Source organism: Bos taurus, chromosome 7 (assembly GCF_002263795.3).
Source record: "Bos taurus isolate L1 Dominette 01449 registration number 42190680 breed Hereford chromosome 7, ARS-UCD2.0, whole genome shotgun sequence".
NCBI lineage: Eukaryota > Metazoa > Chordata > Mammalia > Artiodactyla > Bovidae > Bos > Bos taurus.
Genome location: NC_037334.1, coordinates 99,650,843 through 99,672,967, shown reverse-complemented (window position 1 = coordinate 99,672,967; position 22,125 = coordinate 99,650,843). Strand labels below are relative to the sequence as shown.

General features: G+C 37.6%; 1 long non-coding RNA gene across 3 annotated transcripts in view; it reads left to right on the top strand.

Moving 5' to 3' along the window:
* The window catches only part of LOC132345798 (uncharacterized), a 198,254-nt gene that overhangs the window by 135,111 nt on the left and 41,018 nt on the right, over window positions 1–22,125 (top strand). The window contains exon 4 of one of the 3 annotated variants that reach the window (XR_009495363.1): window positions 19,663–20,811. The exons of the other annotated variants lie outside the window; for them this stretch is intronic. This is a non-coding gene — a long non-coding RNA (uncharacterized lncRNA). Of the gene's footprint in view, window positions 1–19,662; window positions 20,812–22,125 lie in introns of those variants that run through there. 3 annotated transcript variants of the gene reach the window in all.

The following is a 22,125-nucleotide window of genomic DNA, read 5'->3' as shown; positions in this document are numbered from 1 at the left end:
CATACTGTCTTGATAACTGTGGCTTCTGAACTTATTTCACAAGGTGAGAATCAGTCTGATGTCAAAACTAGACAAAGACATCAGTTCAGTTCAGTCTCTCAGTTGTGTCCCATTCTTTGTGACCCCATGGACTGCAGCACGAAAGTCTTCCCTGTCCATCACCAGCCCTTAGAGTTTGCTCAAACTCATGTCCATTGAGTCAGTGATGCCATCCAAACATCTTAGCCTCTGTCGTCCCTTTCTCCTCCTGCCTTCAATCTTTCCCAGCATCAGAGTCGTTTCCAATGAGTCAGTTCTTCCAACAGGTGGTAAAAGTAATGGAGTTTCAGCTTCAGCATCAGTCCTTCCAATGAATATTCAGGATAGATTTCCTTTAGGATTGACTTATTTGATCTCCATGCAGTACAAGGGACTCTTCAAGAGTCTTCTCCAATACCACAGTTCAAAAGCATCAATTCTTTGATGCTCAGCTTTTTGTATAGTCCAAATTGCACATCCATACATGACTACTGGAAAAACCATAGCCTTGACATTTGGACCTTTGTTGGCAGAGTGATGTCTCTGCTTTTTAATATAATATCCAGTTTGGTCATATGTTTCCTTCCAAGGAGCAAGCATCTTTTAATTTCATGGCTACAGGCACCATCTGCAGTGATTTAGGAACCCCTAAAAATGAAGTCTCTCACTGTTTCATTGTTTCCCCATCTATTTGCCAAAAAATGATGAGACTAGATGCCATGACTTAGAATCTTTAGTTTTAAGCCAGCTTTTTCACTCTCCTCTTTCAATTTCATCAAGAGGCTCTTTAGTTCCTCTTTGCTTTCTGCCATAAGGGTGGTGTCATCTACATATCTGAGGTTACTGATATTTCTCCTGGCAATCTTGATTCCAGCTTGTGCTTCATCCAGCTTGGCATTTCAAGTAATGTACTCTGCATAAAAAGTTAAATAAGCAGAATGACAATATACAGCCTTGACATACTCCTTTCCCAATTTGGGACCAGTCTGTTGGTTTCATGTCAGGTTCTAACTGTTGCTTTTTCACGTGCATACAGATTTCTCAGGAGGCAGATGAGGTGGTCTGGTATTCCCATCTCTTTCAGAATTTTCCAGTTTGTTGTGATCAACAGAGTCAAAGTGTTCGGCATAGTCAATGACACAGAAGTAGATGTTTTTTTCTGAAACTCTATTGCTTTTCCTAGATTCCAGTGGATGTTGGCAATTTGATCTTGGGTTCCTCTGCCTTTTCTAAATCCAGCTTGAACATCTGGAAGTTCTCAGTTCACATATTGTTGAAGCCTGGCTTGGAGAATTTTGAGCATTACTTTGCTAGCATATGAGATGAGCGCAATTGTGCAGTAGTCTGAGCATTCTTTGGCATTGCCTTTCTTTGGGATTGGAATGAAAACTGACCTTTTCCAGTCCTGCTGAGTTTTCCAAATATGATGGCATATTGAGTGTAGCACTTTCACAGCATCATCTTTTAAGATTTGAAATAGCTCAACTGGAATTCCATCACTTCCACTACCTTTGTTCATAGTGATACTTCCTGAGGCCCACTTGACTTTTGCATTCCAGGATGTCTGGCTCTAGGTGAGTGATTTTACCATCGTGGTTATCTGGGTCATAGAAATATTTTGTTGTATAGTTCTTCTGTGTATTCTTTCCACCTCTTCTTAATATCTTCTGTTTCTGTTAGGTCCCTACCATTTCTGTCCATTATTGAGCCCATCTTTGCATGAAATGTTCCCTTGGTATCTCTGATTTTCTTGAAGAGATCTCTAGTCTTTCCCATTCTATTGTTTTCCTCTATTTCTTTGCATTGATCTCTTAGGAAGTGTTACTTATCTCTCCTTGCTATTCTTTGGAACTCTGCATTCAGATGGGTATATCTTTCCTTTTCTCTTTTGCCTTTCACTTCTCTTCTTTTCTCAGCTATTTATAAAGCCTCTTCAGACAATCGTTTTGCCTTTTTGCATTTCTTTTTCTTGGGGATTTTCTCGATCACTGACTCCTATAAAATGTCACAAACCTCTTTCTATAGTACTTCATGGACTCTGTCTATCAGATCTAATCTCTTGAATCTATTTCTCACTTCCACTGTATAATCATAAGGGATTTGATTTAGGTCTTACCTGAATGGTCTAATGGTTTTCCCTACTTTCTTCAATTTAAGTCTTAATTTTTCAATAAGGAGTTCATGATCTGAGTCACAGTCAGCTCCCAGTCTTGCTTTTGCTGACTGTATAGAGCTTCTCCATCTTCAGCTGCAATGAATATAATCAATCTGATTTCAGTACTGACCATCTGATGATGTCCATGGGTATAGTCTTCTGGTGCATTCTCTTGGCAAAACTCTGTTAGCCTTTGTCCTGCTTCATTTTGTATTGCAAGGCCAAATTTGCCTGTTACTCCAGGCATTTCAGTCCCCTATGATGAAAAAGACATCTTTTTTTGGGGGGGTTGGGTTTGGGGTTTTATTACTAGAATATTTTTTAAGTCTTCATATCACTGTTCAACTTCAGCTCCTTCAGCATTAGTTGGGGCACAGACTTTGATTACTGTGATATTGAATGGTTTACCTTGGAGATGAACAGAGATCATTCTGTCGTTTTTGAGATTGCATCCAAGTACTGCATTTTGGACTATTTTGTTGACTATGTAGGCTATTCTGTTTCTTCTAAGGAATTCTTGCCAACAGTAGTAGATATAATGGTCATCTGAATTAAATTCATCCATTTCAGTCCATTTTATTTCACTGATTCCTAAAATTTCGATGTTCAATCTTGCCCTCTCCTGTTTGAACACTTCAAACTTACCTTGATTTATGGACCTAACATTCCAGGATCCTATGCAATATTGTTCTTTACAGCATCGGACTTTACTTCCATCACCAGTCACATCCACAACTGGGTGTTGTTTTTGCTTTGACTCCGCTCTTCATTCTTTCTGGAGTTATTTCTCCACTCTTCTCCAATAGCATATTGGGCTCCTACAGACCTGGGAAGTTCATCTTTCAGTGTCATATACTTTTGCCTTTTCATCCTGTTCATGGGGTTCTCAAGGTAAGAATACTGAAATGGTTTGCCATTCCCTTCCCCAGTGAACCTTGTTTTGTCAGAAGTCCCCACCATGACTCATCTGTCTTGGGTGGCCCTATGTGGCATGACTCATAATTTCATTGATTTAGACAAGGCTGTGGTCCATATGATCAATTTGATTACTTTTCTGTGATTGTGGTTTTCATTCTGTCTTTCCTCTGACAGATAAGCCTAAGAGGCTCATGAAAGCTTCCTGTTGGACAAATATATCACACACACAGAAAAATTACAGATCAATATTACAGATGAACATAATGAAAAAAATCCTTAACAAAACATTAGTAAACCAAATTCAGCAATTTATTGAAAAGACCATACACGATGATCAAATGGGATTTATCCCAGAGATTCAAGGATGGTTCAGTAAATGCAAATCAATTAATGTGACATATCACACTAACAGGTTGAAGAATTAAAATCATATGATTGTCTTAATAGATGCAGAAAAAGCTCTTGACAAAGATCCAACATCCGTTTATGGTAAAAACTTTCAACAAAGTGGATATTAAGTTATCATACCTTAACAAAATAAAGGCGGTATATGACAGACTCACAATTAACACACTCAACAGTGAAAAGTTAGAAACATTTCCTCTAAGATTAGTAATAAGATAAGAATGGCCTATCTCATCACTTTTAATCAATAAAATATTGAAAGTCCTAGCTACAGCAAGACAAGAAAATCAATAAAAGGCATTCAAATTGTAAAGGAAGAAGTAAAATTGTCACTGTTTGCAGTTAGCATAATACTATACATATAAAATCCTGAAGATGTCACCCCAAAACTACTAGTACTCATCAGTGAATGAAGTAATGTTGCAGGCTATAAAATTAGTATGCATAAGTCTGTTGTATTTCTATATTCTAACAATGAACTAGCAGAGAAAGTGAGGGGGGGGGGAATTATAATCACATCAAAGAGAATAAAATACTAGGAATAAATCTAACTAAGGAGGTAGAAGACCTGTAGCTGGAAAATTATAAGATAGTGATAAGAGAAATTGAAAATGATACAAACAGATGGGAAAATACAGAGTTCTCGTGGGTTGGAAGAAATAATGTTGTCAAAATGACTATATCACCCAAGACAATCTTTACCTGAAGTGCAATCACTATCAAAATACTAATTAATTTTTCATAAAACCAGAACAAATAATTCTACATTTTGTATGGAAATGCAAAAGACTCTGAGTAGTCAAGAATACTTGAGAAAGAAGAACAAAACTGAATATATAGCATTCCTTCATTTCAAACTATTCTACCAAGCTTACATGAATCAAAACAGTATGGTTCTGGCACAAAAGACACATAGATCAATAAAATAGTACAGAGATGAACTCATGCTTACACGGACAATTAATCTGTGACAGAGGAAGCAAGAAAATACAATGAATGGTATGGAAAAACTGGACAACTATATGTAAAAGAATCAAACTGGATGACTTTCTCATACCACATACGAAAATAAATTCAAAATGGATTAAAGATGTAAACATACATGTAAAACCTAAATCCATAAAACTTCTAGAAGAAAACATGTTTCTTTGACATTAGCCTAAGTGATCTGTTTTTGGACATGCCTTTAAAGCAAAGGAAACACAAGAATATAAACAGATGGGGCTACATCAAACTAAAAAGGTTTTGCAAGATGAAAGAAACTATGAAAAAAACAAAAAGCCACTTGCTGAATGAGAGACCGTATCTGCAAACTATATATCATGTAAGGACTCATCCAATTCAACATAAACAAAAGCAAGCGACCTACTTAAAAAATGGGCAGAGGAGCTGAATACAACTTTTTTTCAAAGAAGAGATACAGATGACTGACAGGCATATTAAAAAAAAAAAAAAAAACGCTCAACTTCAGTAATCATTAGGGAAATTCACACTAAAACCACACTGAGATATCACCTCGCATGTGTCAGAATGGCGATTATCAAAGAGACACAAGTAAGTGTTGGTGAGGCTGTGGAGGAAAGGGAACCCTTGTGCACCATTTCTAGGAATGTAAATTGGTGCGATCACTATGGAAAAAAGTATGGAAGTTCCTCAAAAGTTAAAAGTAGAACTACCAAATGATCCAGAAATTCCACTCCTGGGTATTTATAAGAAAAAAGGAAAACACTAATTTGAAAAGATATATGCAACCCTATGTTCGGACCTTAGTCAGCAAAGTGCTGTTTCTGCTTTTTCATATTCTGTCTAGGTTTGTCATAGCTTTCCTTCTAAGCAGTAAGCGTCTTTTAATTTCATGACTGCAGCTACCGTCCTCAGTGATTTTGGAGCCCAAGAAAAGAAAATCTGTCACTGTTTCTGCTTTTCCCCCTTCTATTTGCCATGAAGGGATGGGACCAGTTGACGTGATCTTAGCTTTGGATGAGGATCTAATTACTGGGAAGTTAACTCATGGCACAAGTTAGCTTCAGCTGAAGAAACAGGTCTGAAACAGGGAGAGATTTTGAAAGAACTCGTGCAAATTCTCTGCTTTCTTCTTTCATTGACTGTCATTGGCTAATTCTAACTATAAATCATCTGGTCAGAAAGCCCATATGAACCAATCCATAGGTGTTAACTTCCTAATGTATAGAGCAGGGAAGAGACGGGTGGAGAACAGATTAAGATAGTATATGAGGTACAGGGGGAGTCAAATGAACAATAAGCATTGAATGGTTTTAAGAAGAGAGAGATAATCAGATGTGCACTTTAAAAAGGTCAGTAGTGTATCAACAATTTTTGCAACCTTAGTACTTCTGTTTATAACCCTGATAAGAGTTTAATTCCTAAGATTGTAGCCTGACTAGCAATAGGGAGAAAAACAAAAAGACAGTGATTCTTAGCCTCCAGTTATGTGAGATCAATACTGGGAAGAAATCTGGTTCTGTTAACATTGTTACCCAGAATTTTAGCTAGGATTATATTTAGGGACATATATAGGATGACCATATGCCTGGTTTGTCTGGGACAGCTGTTTTGCACTCAGAAGTGTTCTTTAGACTCAAAAAATATGGTCACCTTTAGAAAATCCCTAAATAACCATGGGTTAAACTAAATATGAGTTCCATTCTGAGTCATCAGAAAATAAAACTAAATTAGATATTTAAACATGACAGAATTGAATATAAAATTGCTTTGATTAGGATGTCATAGAGATGGCAATTCCAACTCCTTAGAGCTAGGTATTCAAAGGGAAGAGATTAAAGTTATTACCATTCAGTAGCTTGGGGAAGAGTCCCTATGAAGTTGAAAACCAGATATCTGAGGAGGCAGCATTGAGCAGTAGGTGCTATTGTCTTTGAGGGCCTGTGATAGGGCTGAGTCTTCAAGTGGTGAGAAGAATGCAAAGTGTATTCAGTTACTGGAACCACTGGGACAAACTGTCTGCCAGAGGTAAAAATGCTGGGCTGTGCAGACACAGGAAGTAGACAGAAAGTTCAAAGGAAGCAAACAGCGTCCAGCCTTGCAGTCTCACTCTAGATCCCTTACTGGCAGAGCCCATCTGCCTATATGGGCTCGCAAAACAGAAATGGGGTTTTCAGTCCTAAGCCCAGAACTACAAACTTGTTTACTGATCATTTACTGACACATTGGAAAATGGTTACATTGAAAAACAGAGGTTATATGTTTGATGTGATTTTAAAATTTGGGCCTATGTAGTTGAGGATATCAGAGTATCAGAACCATTAACTATGTTTTTGCTTCAAAATCTATCTTAAAAATAATACATATTTTAAATATTAGCACAGATGTTATGGTGCAAGTATGTATTTTCTGTATGAGCCTTTGAAAGCATTTCTTTCACTAATTTACTCAATCTGTTTTTTCATACATGAAATAAATTGGCCTAAGTGTAGTAGGCATATCTATGTAAATGTTCTGTTTTTATGGATTTAAAACTTACTTGGCTAAGTTTTTATTGCAGATGTGCATATACACACACATAGAAATGCCTTGAGGCGTAAGAAGCACATTAGTAAAGTTGATTGAATTTTCACCCTGCTTTGCAAGCACGGACATGTTTCTTACTTTGCATGTCCTTCAGGCCCCATCAGAGCACGAAGTTCCAAGTGACTTCAAAGGGTTTTCTGCACTCAGATCAGCTCTATGGGGCATGTAGGGAGATGAGAAATGAACCGACACCAAAGGTGCAATGAAAGGTAACAATCCTAGGCTTGCCACAGCTCTTGAGCCGAGCAGCAGGCTAAATTACTGCCCCTGAGTACAGGGATCTCAAGGGTTTGTGAAGGGAAAGGTGGTAAGCATTTAAGGTAGAAAATAAATCTGAGTTTCTTCATTGGATTTAGGGACAATTTTCCTCTGAGTAACATAGGTAACATTTAATTATTATTATGGGAATCTGTCAGCTTTCTTGTTTAGAGAAGGAAATAATAGATAAATGTAAATCATCAAAATTAAAAGCAAAATATCATATGTAGTTACAGTGCTTACCTCTAGTACAGTAGGGATTCCACATATACTATGTGGATGCAAATAGGTCCTTCTGAATCTGATACTATTTTTTTGTTTGTTTGTTTGTTTACAGTGCTAAGAGTTCTAAAGACATTGAGGAGTTAAAGACAGATTCAGAAACATATAGGATAAATCTTTGTATCCATTTATATCAACCTTTTTCTTCTCTGAAAGACTGGCCTTAGGGATGGGAAGAAAGAACAGGTAGAAAATGAAAGCTAGGTACTACATACTCCAGTAGCAGTGTTAGTTGCTCAGTTGTGTCTGACTCATTGTGACCCCATGAGCCTGCAAGGCTCCTCTGTCTATGAAATTCTCCAGGCAAGAATACTGGAGTGGCTTGTCATTTCCTTCTCCAGGGGAATCTTCCCAACCCAGGGATCAAACCCAGGTCTTCCGTATTGCAGGCAGACTCTTTACCACCTGAGCCACCAGGGAAGCCCCATGTCCTCTAACACAAATTCATATAAGTCCTTATAAATAAGCAAGTATAAAATTTAGCAGTGAATATGAATTTTAAAAAGATAATGTTACAAAGTGTTCTATTTTTAGGTAGGCTGTACGTATATTTGATAAAAATCATGAGATTTGAATTTTTGATAATTCTTACATAATTCTAATTTGATATTAATCTGAAATTCCTTTTCTGGAATTAGAATTTTTACTATCAATTCAAATATTTGAACTTATAGATTTAAACTTTTCCTTTATTTTCTGAGGCTTTTCTGTCTCTCAGTTTCACAGTTAGGAGTTGCTAGAGCTTATAATGATATTACTTTAATTGATAATGGCATGGGATTAGGAGTCATCGGAGACTTTTCAGAAAGCTGTAATAAGCAGGAACTTTTTTTTTTTTCCCTGCTTTTAGCTGAATGACACAGGATAGCTGCTGAATGTGAACACTTAAGAGCAGCCATACCTTATTCTTTATGCTTATCATTGACCATGATTCCTACCGGAATATCATTTCTTCTGGAATTGTGCCTTAGTGTATTGACAATAAAGACTGAGTGAGATATATATTTTCTCAACAAAGTACATTAAAATGATTAATTATTCAGTCATGTTTAAAACTATTGCTTGTAAAGCAAAATTACCTGGACACATTGTTTTAAAATTTCCATCAGTCTCTCTCACCATCAGAATATTTTCTCCATAAGGCCCTGGTTGTCACTCTGTTCAGTTTGTGCATTCTACACCTGACTTCCCTTCATGTTATCAAAACCCACTATTTCTAGAGATTTAGAATATTACTAGTAGCGGGGGATGAAATTATGTGGTTGGAAGAAGTGATTTTCTCTAATTGGGGAAAGATTTCCTCCTCCACAGTATTCGGGTTTTTGCCTTTATTTCTGGGATTTGGCTCTTGGTTACCATTTGACGTTTACCATGTTATCTCTCCCTGGCATTTTCCCTAGCACCCCACTGCAGCTACTGCTGCCACCATTTTCTCCAGGCATCATTTCTTGAGGCATCCTCCACCCATTTCATATGCAATTCCTTGTAAAGGACATCTGCTTTTCACTGCTCAAAATCCACATCTTTTTTTTTTTTTTTTTCCCTCACTCCAAAATCCACATCTTCAGTTCTGATCCCTCTTATTTGTGCTTCATTATTTCTGCTTTCCCCCTAAATTTAGCCTCTGAAAATGTGAAGGAACAGTACAAAAGTCCAACTGTATGGTTCAAGGTTGTGTTTCCAACATATAAGAAAGTTATGTTAAGGATAAACTGTAAAATTTCTCTCCGGTTTCATTATCTATGGGTTTATTGTTCATACAGTAGTAAAAATAAAAAAGCAAATAAATAAAAAAATAAAATTAAAAGGAAGTTACTCTTACGGGAGTGTGCACAGAGAGGACAAGAAATCAGTGGTATGAGTGCCAACAACCTCGGAAACAGCAGGAGCCAGGTCCATCTCCTTTGGGGTCAGTTTTCAAACTTTACTTGTTAGTAGTCTTGGTGCAATCACTGACAGAATTACCAGTGCTCTCAATAACCTTCAGACCTATTAGCAAAAACAGTCCCTTCAACACAGATTGGCAAGAATTTCAGTGATTCACTTCTGGGTCTTCCCAGGTAGCTCAAATGGTAAAGAATCTGTCTGCAAGGCAGAAAATATAGGTTCGATCCCTGGATGGGGAAGATCCCCTGGAGGAGGGCATGGCAACCAACTCCAGTGTTCTTTCCTGGAGAATTCATGGACAGAGGAGGTTGGCAGTCCATGGGGTTGCAAAAAGTCGGACCTGACTAAGCAACTAACACACCCTTCAGTCTTTCACACAGAAGTAACTATGGAAAATGATGGCTGTCATATAAATCACACATTCAGTTCAGTCGCTCAGTTGTGTCTGACTCTTTGCAACCCCATGAACCACAGCATGCCAGGCCTCCCTGTCCATCACCAACTCCCAGAGTCTACCCAAACCTATGTCCATTGTGTTGGTGATGCTATTCAACCATCTCATCCTCTGTTGTCCCCTTCTCCTCCTGCCCTCAATCTTTCCCAACATCAGGGTCTTTACAAATGAGTCAGCTTTCCGCATCAGGTGGCCAAAGTATTGGAGTTTCAGCCTCAGCATGAGTCTCTCCAATGAACACCCAGGACTGATCTCCTTTAGGATGGACTGGTTGGATCTCCTTGCAGTCCAAGGGACTCTCAAGAGTCTTCTCCAACACCACAGTTCAAAAGCATCAATTCTTCAGCACTCAGCTTTCTTTATAGTCCAACTCTCACATCCATACGTGACCACTGGAAAAACCATAGCCTTGACTAGACAGACCTTGGTTGGCAAAGTAATGTCTCTGCTTTTGAATATGCTATCTAGGTTGGTCATAACTTTTCTTCCAAGGTGCAAGCATCTTTTAATTTCATGGCTACAATCACCATCTGCAGTGATTTTGGAGCCCCCCCAAAATAAAATCTACCACTGTTTCCCCATCTATTTCCCATGACGTGATGGGACCAGATGCTATGATCTTAGTTTTCTGAATGTTGAGCTTTAAGCCAACTTTTTCACTCTCTTCTTTCACTGTCATCAAGATGCTGTTTAGTTCTTCTTCACTTTCTGCCATAAGGGTGGTGTCATCTGCATATCTGAGGTTATTGATATTTCTCCCAGCAATCTTGATTCCAGCTTGAGGCCCAGATTTTGGAACACAAGTAAAAGACCCTCTAGCAACTTGCAGAAATGGGAGGAGACTGATCAACCTTTTTGGGATTCTTATATAAGGTGCAGGAAGACAGTGAAAATAGTACTATATGTAACATTTACCCTGGCTCCACATTTACTTCTTATCTGGTGTAACTGTGTGATGCAGCCCACATAAAATTCTTGGAGTTTGTCATTCTTGATGTTCTTGACTTTCTTGCTATGATGGTAAATGGGTGCTCAGCAAGATTTCACTTGTCTGGGAGGATTCAAACAAGTGTCTCAAGTTGCTAATTTATTCATCCAAATGCCTCACTGTAGGTAATCTTTGCTTCATGCTGCAATGGTTAACACTAGCCATTTCCTCATAGTCTTAACCTAATATTGCTTTCGTTAGCATAGATATTCCTTCTTAATTTCCCAGTCCATTTGGCTCTATCCTCTCAGTATTCCAGGCAAAAGAAATTTTTATTGAAGTGTATTTGATTTACAGTATTATATTAGTTTCAGATGTGCAACAAAGTGATTTAATATTTTTGTAGATTATACTCCAGGCAAAACATTTTAGAGTCATCTTTGATGGTACATTATTGTGATTTTCCATCTCACATGTACGAATTTATAATTCATGTAACAGTAAATTATATCATCACAAATCACTCACATTGAAATCTTAACTCTCACAACCAGCACATTCATTAGAAACTAATTTTATTCATTACTAGATTGTAATATGTGCATGCTTGTGTGCCAAGTCACTTCAGCTGTGTCTGTACAACCCTAAGGACTGCAGCCTGCCAGTCTACTTTGTCCATGGGATTCTCTAGGCAAGAATACTGGAGTGGGTTGCCATGCCTCAGAGGATCTTCCCAACCCAGGGATCGAACCTGCATCTCTTATGTCTCCTGCAATAGCTTCTTAACAGTCTCCTTACTTCTGTTTTTTCCCTTTTTAAACTCTTTCTACATGTTACTGCTAGCTTAATCTTCCCTAAACTAATTTTATGTTGACATAAAACAGGAGGAAAATATTTCAGTTCCCTACTAAAAACCTCTAATATCTTTATATTATCTATCATATTAAATATATATATATTTTTGAGCAATGAATTCTTTTTTTTTGCTTTTTTTTAACCTTACAATATTGTATTGGTTTTGCTATATATCAACATGAATCAATTGTCTGATTTGTGCGATTTTTAAATAATCTGGCCCTAACTTATTGTTTTCAATTTAGTCCCTTATGTAGAAAGTCTTTTAGTTAACATAATCAATATAGCAAATATATAGTACTGATTTGATAAATCCTGTTTTCCCAATGAAAATGTAAACTTCACAAGAGCAAAGATAGTATCTCATATCTTTCATAGAACCTATAAAAAGTTTCAAAATAATCAATTATAGATTTGTAAATTAATTTAAAAAATAAAGTCAGTTTCTAAATGTCACTGAAATCTGATTGTTTTAAATCAATTAAAATCATGTCAAAGGAAATAAAATTTCAAGTTAAAGAACTTATATGGCCTAAGAATTAAGTTATTATATTATCCCTATTATAACATTCTTTGCCCATAAATGAGAAAATTAGCTCACCATGTTTTCTGAAAGACAAATCAAAAATTATTTAGAGATTCCTTTTCAGAGCTCTATCTACTGTTATTTAATATGGAAATTGCTTTCTGTGTTTCACAATAGTTGTGGAAATTCAAATGCATAATTTATAAATGGATAATGGTCCACTTCTTTGTTACTTCATATGCCACGTTCCCTTACAAAGTTGAACACTATTTAAAATTTAATAAAATTCAAATGATATTAGTGTTTTGATTATTTAAAACAAATTTTCTTCAATCTACTTTTAAAAATATTTTTTCTTAATGCATAGCAACTTCTGCTCACCTAAGAACCACCTTACATTTCACCTATCAGTGTCACAGTACTGTCACTACTTTTGAGGTTTACTCATAAATTTCCAGCTTTCATGTTGTATTGTGTAGAGGATGCATGCCTGCTAAGTCACTTCTGTTGTGTCCTACTTTTTGCGACTCCATGGACTGTAGCCCGCCAGGCTCCTCTGTGGGATTCTCCAGGCAAGAATACTGGAGTAGGTTGCCATGCCCTCCTCAAGGAGATCTTCCCAACCCAGGGATCGAACTCATGTCTCTTATGTCTCCTGCACTGACAGATGGGTTCTTTACTACTAGCACCACTTGAGGATAATTCTTTCAAAATACACTGTGGAATGTTAAATTCATTCCTTTTAACATTTTGAGATGTATTTGTTTCTCTTCCCTACTATGTAAATATTGCTTTGTTGACACCTAATACTAATGTGTCAGAGACCAAATTCATTATTTTCACCCAACAAATTTCTCCTTTATCAAATACCTTCAAAGTTCACAATGGCACTTTCCCCTCTTTCTCCTTTAGATAACTTGAAGAATTGTCTTCTCTGAATATCTTAAAAGTGGGTGAGATTATATAAAGATACAGACGTAGAGATAGAGATATTTCAGACATGAGAAAATTTCAGCTGTTTCTACATTTAATTTCGATTGAATTGTTGATGTCTGGTTACTAAATGGGCATTAAAATCTGTGTTGGCAGAAATCTTGAAACCTGAGATCTCCTCCAACTCTAAGTAGTGACCAGAAGTTCCTTAATCTCTTTGATTGACCATTCCCTCATCTGTATAATTATGTTATTGAAGTATCTCTCAGAGGTCCTTGTAACAGTGAAACTGGCCATAATTCAGTGGGTGGTGGGAAGTCTGTGACGTGCATCTTCATGGCTGAATAATCTTGGATAAGCGATATTGGGACTCAACACTAACAGTACTGCCCATAAATAGAGGTTTGTCTCACATGTTTATGGAGTCCCTGTAGCTCAAATGGTAAAGAATCTGCCTGCATGCAGGAGACCTGGGTTCGATCCCTGGATCGGAAAGATCCTCTGGAGAAGGAAATGGCAATCCACTCCAATATTCTTGCCTGGAGAATCCCACGGACAGAGGAGTCTGGCAAGCTACAGTCTGTGGGGTGGCAAAGAGTCGGACATGACTGAGTGACTAACACTGCTACTGCTCGCATGTTGCATATAAATTTTGTATTGATAAACTAAAGGAATAGCAGTATTTAATCATAGCTCTCTGAGGTCTACTTATGACATTGATTATGTAAATATGGTTGATTATAATTAGCATTTCTCCTCACAAGCATTTGACTTTCCTGAATTCAGTTTCCTTTTTACTGGTGTGGGATAGGAAATCCATTTCAGCCTCTGAAAATGGAATGAGTTTAGGAATGGGGAAAGAAGCTACTTTCTTTTGGCAAGGTTCCCTGGGCTAAGATGCCAGCTTCATTTTTCTTCATTCCCCAGTGTTAGTTTGGTTCAGCTTTTGTTTTCTGCCAGTGCACTGTCATTTAAAATCCAGAAAACAAGAAAAGAAATTGCATCCTTGTAATTCAATATGTTTAGAACTTGGAGAATGCTAGACTTCTGAGGGTTTAGCAACTTATTCATTTCTATTTATGATATACTCATTGGGGTAAAAACAGCATTTTTAATTTAGAGACTATTGAACATATCTCTGTAAAATTTTCCATACAGTGTTAAATGTAATACCTATCTGACTCGGTTGTTTGGCTCAGAAATTCATAGCCGTCATGTTTCATTTTCTCATGTGGATATTTTTGTAAAAAATAATAAGAAAAATCTACCAACATATGGATGCCTACACAGAAGAAATGATTCTATTTTTATAACTTTCTATTGAATTTAGAATATATAAATACATAATCATTTTGAAATGGATTTTGCAATAGATTTTATGCGTTACCTGTAAAAGGAGATACTATTCGTAAAATTATGTTCTACACAAGACTATTTGGTGTTTGAAAAGTTATTATTGTAATGTTTCCGTTAATGATCTGTTTGGTTTACTGCCATTTAAGAATAAGAGCCTATTTGGGGCTTTTATTTCACTTGCATGACAGTTCTTTCAGAGAGAGTTATTTAAAAGAATTTTGTGAAATAATAAGCCTTTTTGAAGAAATAGCAATATTTAAATACATTTTGAAAGAGGAAAGATTTGGAAAATAGGAACAGGTGGCAGCTTCCATGCTTACTGCCCACAGGCCCTTATCCTAACTGCCACCTAACAACTTTATCTCTCCCATGCCCCACGCAAGTGAAACTGAGGCTTAGCAGCTGGGAACAAGGCCTCATTGAGAACCCCATGAACAGTATGAAAAGGCAAAATGATAGGATACTGAAAGAGAAACTCCCCAGGTCAGTAGGTGCCCAATATGCTACTGGAGATCAGTGGAGAAATAACTCCAGAAAGAAGGAAGGGACAGAGCCAAAGCAAAAAGAATACCCAGCTGTGGATGTGACTGGTGATAGAAGCAAGGTCCAATGCTATAAAGAGCAATATTTCATAGGAACCTAGAATGTCAGGTCCATGAATCAAGGCATATTGGAAGTGGTCAAACAAGAGATGGCAAGAGTGAATGTTGACATTCTAGGAATCAGCGAACTCAAATGGACTGGAATGGGTGAATTTAACTAGATGACCATTATATCTACTACTGCGAGCAGGGATCCCTCAGAAGAAATGGAGTAACCATCATGGTCAACAAAAGAGTCCGAAATGCAGTACTTGGATGCAATCTCAAAAATGACAGAATGATCTCTGTTCGATTCCAAGGCAAACCATTCAATATCACAGTAATCCAAGTCTATGCCCAACCAGTAACACTGAAGAAGCTGAAGTTGAATGGTTCTATGAAGACCTACAAGAACTTTTAGAACGAACACCCAAAAAAGATGTCCTTTTCATTATAGGGGACTAGAATGCAAAAGTAGGAAGTCAAGAAACACCTGGAATAACAGGCAAATTTGGCCTTGGAATACGGAATGAAGCAGAGCAAAGACTAATAGAGTTTTGCCAAGAAAATGCACTGGTCATAAGAAACACCCTCTTCCAACAACACAAGAGAAGACTCTATACATGGACATCACCAGATGGTCAACACCGAAATCAGATTGATTATATTCTTTGCAGCCAAAGATGGAGAAGCTGTATACAGTCAGCAAAAACAAGACCAGGAGCTGACTGTGGCTCAGATCATGAACTCCTTATTGCCAAATTCAGACTGAAATTGAAGAAAGTATGGAAAACCACTAGACCATTTAGGTATGACCTAAATCAAATCCCTTATGATTATACAGTGGAAGGTAGAAATAGATTTAAGGGCCTTGATCTGATAGATAGAGTGCTTGATGATCTATGGAATGAGGTTCATGACATTGTTCAGGAGACAGGGATCAAGACCATCCCCATGGAAAAGAAATGCAAAAAAGCAAAATGGTATCTGGGGAGGCCTTACAAATAGCTGTGAAAAGAAGAGAAGCAAAAAGCAAAGGAGAAAAGGAACAATATAAGCATCTGAATGCAGAGTTCCAAAGAATAGCAAGAAGAGATAAGAAAGCCTTCCTCAGTGATCAGTGCAAATAAATAGAGGAAAACAACAGAATGGGAAAGACTAGAGATCTCTTCAAGAAAATTAGAGATAGCAAGGGGACATTTCATGCAAAGATGGGCTCAATAAAGGACAGAAATGGTATCGACTAACAGAAGTAGAAGATATTAAGAAGAGATGGCAAGAATACACAGAAGAACTGTACAAAAAAGATCTTCACGACACAGATAATCACGATGGTGTGATCACTCACCTGGAGCCAGACATCCTGGAATGTGAAGTCAAGTGGGCCTTAGAAAGCATCACTGCAAACAGAGCTAGTGGAGGTGATGCAATTCCAGTTGAGCTATTTCAAATCCTGAAAGATGATGCTGTGAAAGTGCTGTACTCAATATGCCAGCAAATTTGGAAAACTCAGCAGTGGCCACAGGACTGAAAAGGTCAGTTTTCACTCCAATCCCAAAGAAAGGCAATGCCAAAGAATGCTCAAACTACCGCACAATTGCACTCATCTCACACTAGTAAAGTAATGCTCAAAATTCTCCAAGCCAGGCTTCAGCAATATGTGAACTGTGAACTTCCTGATGTTCAAGCTGGTTTTAGAAAGGCAGAGGAACCAGAGATCAAATTGCCAACATCTGCTGGTTCATCAAAAAAGCAAGAGAGTTCCAGAAAAACATCTATTTCTGCTTTATTGACTATGCCAAAGCCTTTGACTGTGTGGATCACAATAAACTGTGGAAAATTCTGAAAGAGATGGGAATACCAGACCACCTAATCTGCCTCTTGAGAAATTTGTATGCAGGTCAGGAAGCAGCAGTTAGAACTGGACATGGAACAACAGACTGGTTCCAAATAGGAAAAGGAGTACGTCAAGGCTGTATATTGTCACCCTGTTTCTTTAACTTATATGCAGAGTACATCATGAGAAACACTGGACTGGAAGAAACACAAGCTGGAATCAAGATTGCCAGGAGAAATATCAATAACTTCAGATATGCAGATGACACCACCCTTATGGCAAAAATTAAAGAGGAACTAAAGAGTCTGTTGATGAAAGTGAATGAAGAGAGTGAAAAAGTTGGCTTCAAGCTCAACATTCAGAAAACGAAGATCATGGCATCCAGTCCCATCACTTCATGGGAAATAGATGGGGAAACGGTGGAAACAGTGTCAGATTTTATTTTTGGGGGCTCCAAAATCACTGCAGATGGTGACTGCAGCCATGAAATTAAAAGACACTTACTCCTTGGAAGAAAAGTTATGACCAACCTAGATAGCATATTCATAAGCAGAGACATTACTTTGCCAACAAAGGTTCGTCTAGTCAAGGCTATGGTTTTTCCTATGGTCATGTATGGATGTGAGAGTTGGACTGTGAAGAAGGCTGAGTGCTGAAGAATTGATGCTTTTGAACTGTGGTGTTGGAGAAGACTCTTGAGAGTCCCTTGGACTGCAAGGAGATCCAACCAGTCCATTCTGAAGGAGATCAGCCCTGGGATTTCTTTGGAAGGACTGATGCTAAAGCTGAAACTCCAGTACTTTGGCCACCTCATGCAAAGAGTTAACTCATTGGAAAAGACTCTGATGCTGGGAGGTATTGGGGGCCAGAGGAGAAGGGGACAACAGAGGATGAGATGGCTGGATGGCATCACTGACTTGATGAACGTGAGTCTGGGTGAACTCTGGGAGTTGGTGATGGACAGGGAGGCCTGGCGTGCTGCGATTCATGGGGTCGCAAAGAGTCGGACACGACTGAGCGACTGAACTGAACTGAACTGAAAGAAGAAAATATGTCTGTTTTCCCCCACTGAACTTGCTATCACTTTTGGAAAAGTAGAGGGAAGTTTAGGTTAAAGATCTAAAGGACCAGATGGCCTCAAGGTAGAAGCCAACCTGAAGATATGCATGAATCCCATCTTCTACAAGGTGAGAAGCTGTATGTTTCATCCAGGTGTGCTTCAAAGAAGACTGGCTGGTCCATCTACACTGTAGGTGCTGGGAGACAGCAATCCTGGTGTGTCGAGTTCTCTGTACTCCTGAAAATTAGAGCAGCAGGGAACTGAAAAGTTGACTGTTGCCTCTCTCAGGCCAAGAATGCAATATTTTGTATCTCTCTCCAGATCACTATCACCTTACTCCAGTATTTGGACTAAGTCTTAAGGAGTAGACAAGAGGAAATATTTGTAGTTGCTAAGAAGGACCAGAGATAGAACAGAGAAAGAGAGGCAATTTAATCCAATAAGACTGCTCTTAGAAGGAAGATACTTTAAGCAAAAGCAACAGTTTTAATTTAACTTAAACACAATTTCAATTTAAAAAGGAATTTTAAACCTGTGGTTTTGGTCAGATTTGAAAAGTTCACAGGCCATGTTTCTCCAGTTATTATTCTGTCTTATTATGTCCCTCCTCCTCTGACGCAAACCCAATTATATGAATGACAGGCTATTAGCTCTTTGATTCTTTTCTGTCTTTTCCCAGATATTTATTTTTATGCTGTCTTCTACTTCACAAGTCTTCTCTTCTGTTTGTTATTCTGCTTTTAACCCCACATTTTTCTTTCTTTTTTTTTTTTTTTGGCCATACCACGGCTTGCAGGATTTTAGTTCCCTCACCAAAGATTGAATCCCCCAGGGCCACAGCAGTGAAAGTGCCAAGTCTTAACCACTAGACTGCCAGGGAAAGCCTTTAACCCCATTTTAAATTAATTTAAATTAATTTCAGTTATTTCTTAAATTTAGAATCTCCCTGATTTTCTATTTTTATATATTCCCTTTTTTTTGGTACAAATTTTTATATTTTCCCCTCTTTAAAAAATATTTTAAATTGAATTTTTAGTTTTAAAATTCATTTTTGTCATACTACAGCTGATTTGCCATGTTGTATTACTTTTTGTTGTACAACACAATGAAGCAGTTATACATTTTCATATATGCTCAGTCGCTAAGCCATGTCTCACTCTTTGTGACTCCGTGGACTGCAGCCTGCCAGACTCCCCTGTCTGTAAGATTTTCCAGACAAGAATCCTGGAGTGCGTTGCTTTTTCCTACTCCAGGGGATCTTGCTGACCCAGGGGTTGAACCCGTGCCTCCTGCATCTCCTACAAAGCAAGTGAATTCTTTACCATTGTGCCACCTGAGAAGCCTCCATATCTCACTTCATCCTATCCCATGTATATGCGGTTGACCAAAAGGTTTGGTCATTGTACAGAAAAACCCAAATGAACTTTTTGGCCAACCCAATGCACACATACATATATATATATATATATATAAAACACATTTTCACTATCCATTCTTCTATCAGTGGACATTTATGTTACTTTCATGTCTTGGCTGTTGTAAATAGTGCTGCAGTGAGCATTGGGGTGCATGTATTTTTTTCAAATTATGGTTTTCTCTTGATAAATGACCATTAATGGGATCGCTGGGTCATATGGCAACTCTATTTTTACTTTTTAAGGAATCACCTCCAACGTGGCTCAGTGGCAAAGAAACCATGTGCCAGTGCAGGAGACGTAAGAGATGTGGGTTCGAGTCCTGGGTCCAGAAGAGCCTCTGCAGAAGGAAATGGCAATCCCTTCCAGTTTTCTTGCTTGAAAAATCCCATGGACAGAGGAGCCTGGAGAACTACAGTCCATGAGGTCACAAAGAGTTGGACACGACTGAAAGACTGAACATGTAGGCACATACATGCTACTTTCTGTGGTGACTGTAACAGTTTGCATTCCCACCAACATTGTGGAAGAGTTACCTGTTCTCCAGCATTTCTTGTTTGTAGAATTTTTGATGCTGCCCATTCTGACTGATGTGAGGTGATACCTCATTATAGTTTTGGTTTGCATTTCCTCAATGGTTAGTGATATTGACCATCTTTGCAGGTGCCTCTTGACTATCTTTATGTCTTGTTTGGACAAATGTCTACTTAGATATTCTACCCATCTTTTATTTGGGCTGTTTATTTTTGTTTTATATTGAGCTGCACGAGTTGTTTGTATATTTTGGAGATTAATCTCTTGTAAGTTGCTCCATTGTCAAATATTTTCTCCCATTCTGAGGGTTGCCTTTCATTTTGTTTATTGTTTGTTTATTATGAGCAAACTTTTTATGTGAATAGCAAAATAATAAGTATTTTGAGTTTTCCAGGTCATATAGTCTCTGTCATAATTACTCAGTTACACTGTTGAGCTCCAAAAGCATTCACTAGAGAAATGTAAACAAATGAGTATGTCTTTGTTCCAATAAAATGTTATTTATAAAAACAGATGGTGGGCTAAATTTAACCTGGATGTCATAAATTACTGATACCTACTTTAGACTCTAAATATTTGTTTATTCACATATTCTTAGCCTTGTCACATGATTAGAAGAAATGAATAATGCTTCAAAGAGGAAAGCACAACAGAATGTTAAGCTCATTTTTCTACAAGTTTCTTTTCTACAGGGTCTTTCTCCTACAGTTATTAGGTCACTTCGTAGCCTTGAATAACAATTGTTTATCCCCCTGGTTCCAGGAGACCACCATAAGTTCTGAGTTTATTTATGTTGTTTACTACATTTCCTACCGTTATTAATCAACAAATATCTCAAAATTAAAGTGGCAGAAAATATCGAACTCTTATCAGCACTTCTGTCTTCTCTCTAGGATCTTTGCTGTGTAAAATTGTGGCTTTCTTAATTGTACTCTATTACCTTTCAAAAGTTGCTTTTGGTAGATATTACAAGTTTTATACTTTTCTGGAAGGGTCAAGTTGGTCTAATACAAGCTAATCTATCATAGTGGGAAGCAGAAGTCCCCAAAGGAAAAATTTTAAAAAGTCATTTGTAGCTTTTGAATAAATCAGCAAAACATAGAAGTGGAAAACTGGTAACAATGAAATGAAAAATAAAGCAAACATTGAATAAGGAAGTAGGGCTTATATCAAGTATGCCAAGTATTAAATATTATACTATATACAGAAAACTACTTAATCTTAATAATGTGAAATAAATTCCAAGTAGCAGAATGAATATCATGTTTTTGATAGTAAGTAACGTGATGAAGTTGTCAATTCTCTCTGATTTGTATTATCAATTTAATGTAATTTCCAGTGAGATCATAGCAATCAATTTTTAGTTGTGTAATGACCATCTGGTGTGTAAAATGACCTTGAATTCCATTTGAAAAATAAAATCTTATGAATACCCAGGACAACTACAACAACAACAACAACAAAAATGGCATTTTGACCTTATAAAAGAATGAAACAATATAAAATCAGAATTTTTAAAAAAGTTTTTGATTTCAGAATAGAAAGTCCAAGAGGGAAATGAAGTGGAAAACTAACAGATTCCACTGTATGCATAATTGAAATTTTACATTTGGCTGTGGTATATTTTAAATTTGTGGGAACACAATGGCTGATTTAATAACCTGTTGACCCAACTGTCATCTAAATAGGAGAAAATAAAGATTATCTCTTACTACTCAAGGGAGAAAGAAATGGCAACCCACTCCAGTATTCTTGCCTAGAGAATTCTGGGGACAGAGGAAACTGGTGGGCTGCTGTCCATAGGGTAGCACAGTGTGAGACACGACTGAAGTGACTTAGCAGCAGCAGCAGCCTGCTACTCAAAAATATATTTTATTTTTTAACTTTACAATATTGTATTGGTTTAGCCATATATCAACATGAATCCGCCATGGGTATACACGTGTTCCCCATCCTGAACCCTCCTCCCTCATCCCTCCCTGTACCATCCCTCTGGGTCGTTCCAGTGCACCAGCCCCAAGCATCCAGTATCATGCATCGAACCTGGACTGGCAACTCGTTTCATATATGACATTATACATGTTTCAATGCCATTCTCCCAAATCATCCCACCCTCTCCCTCTCTCACAGAGTCCAAAAGACGGTTCTATATGAACCAAAGCATAAATGTAAAA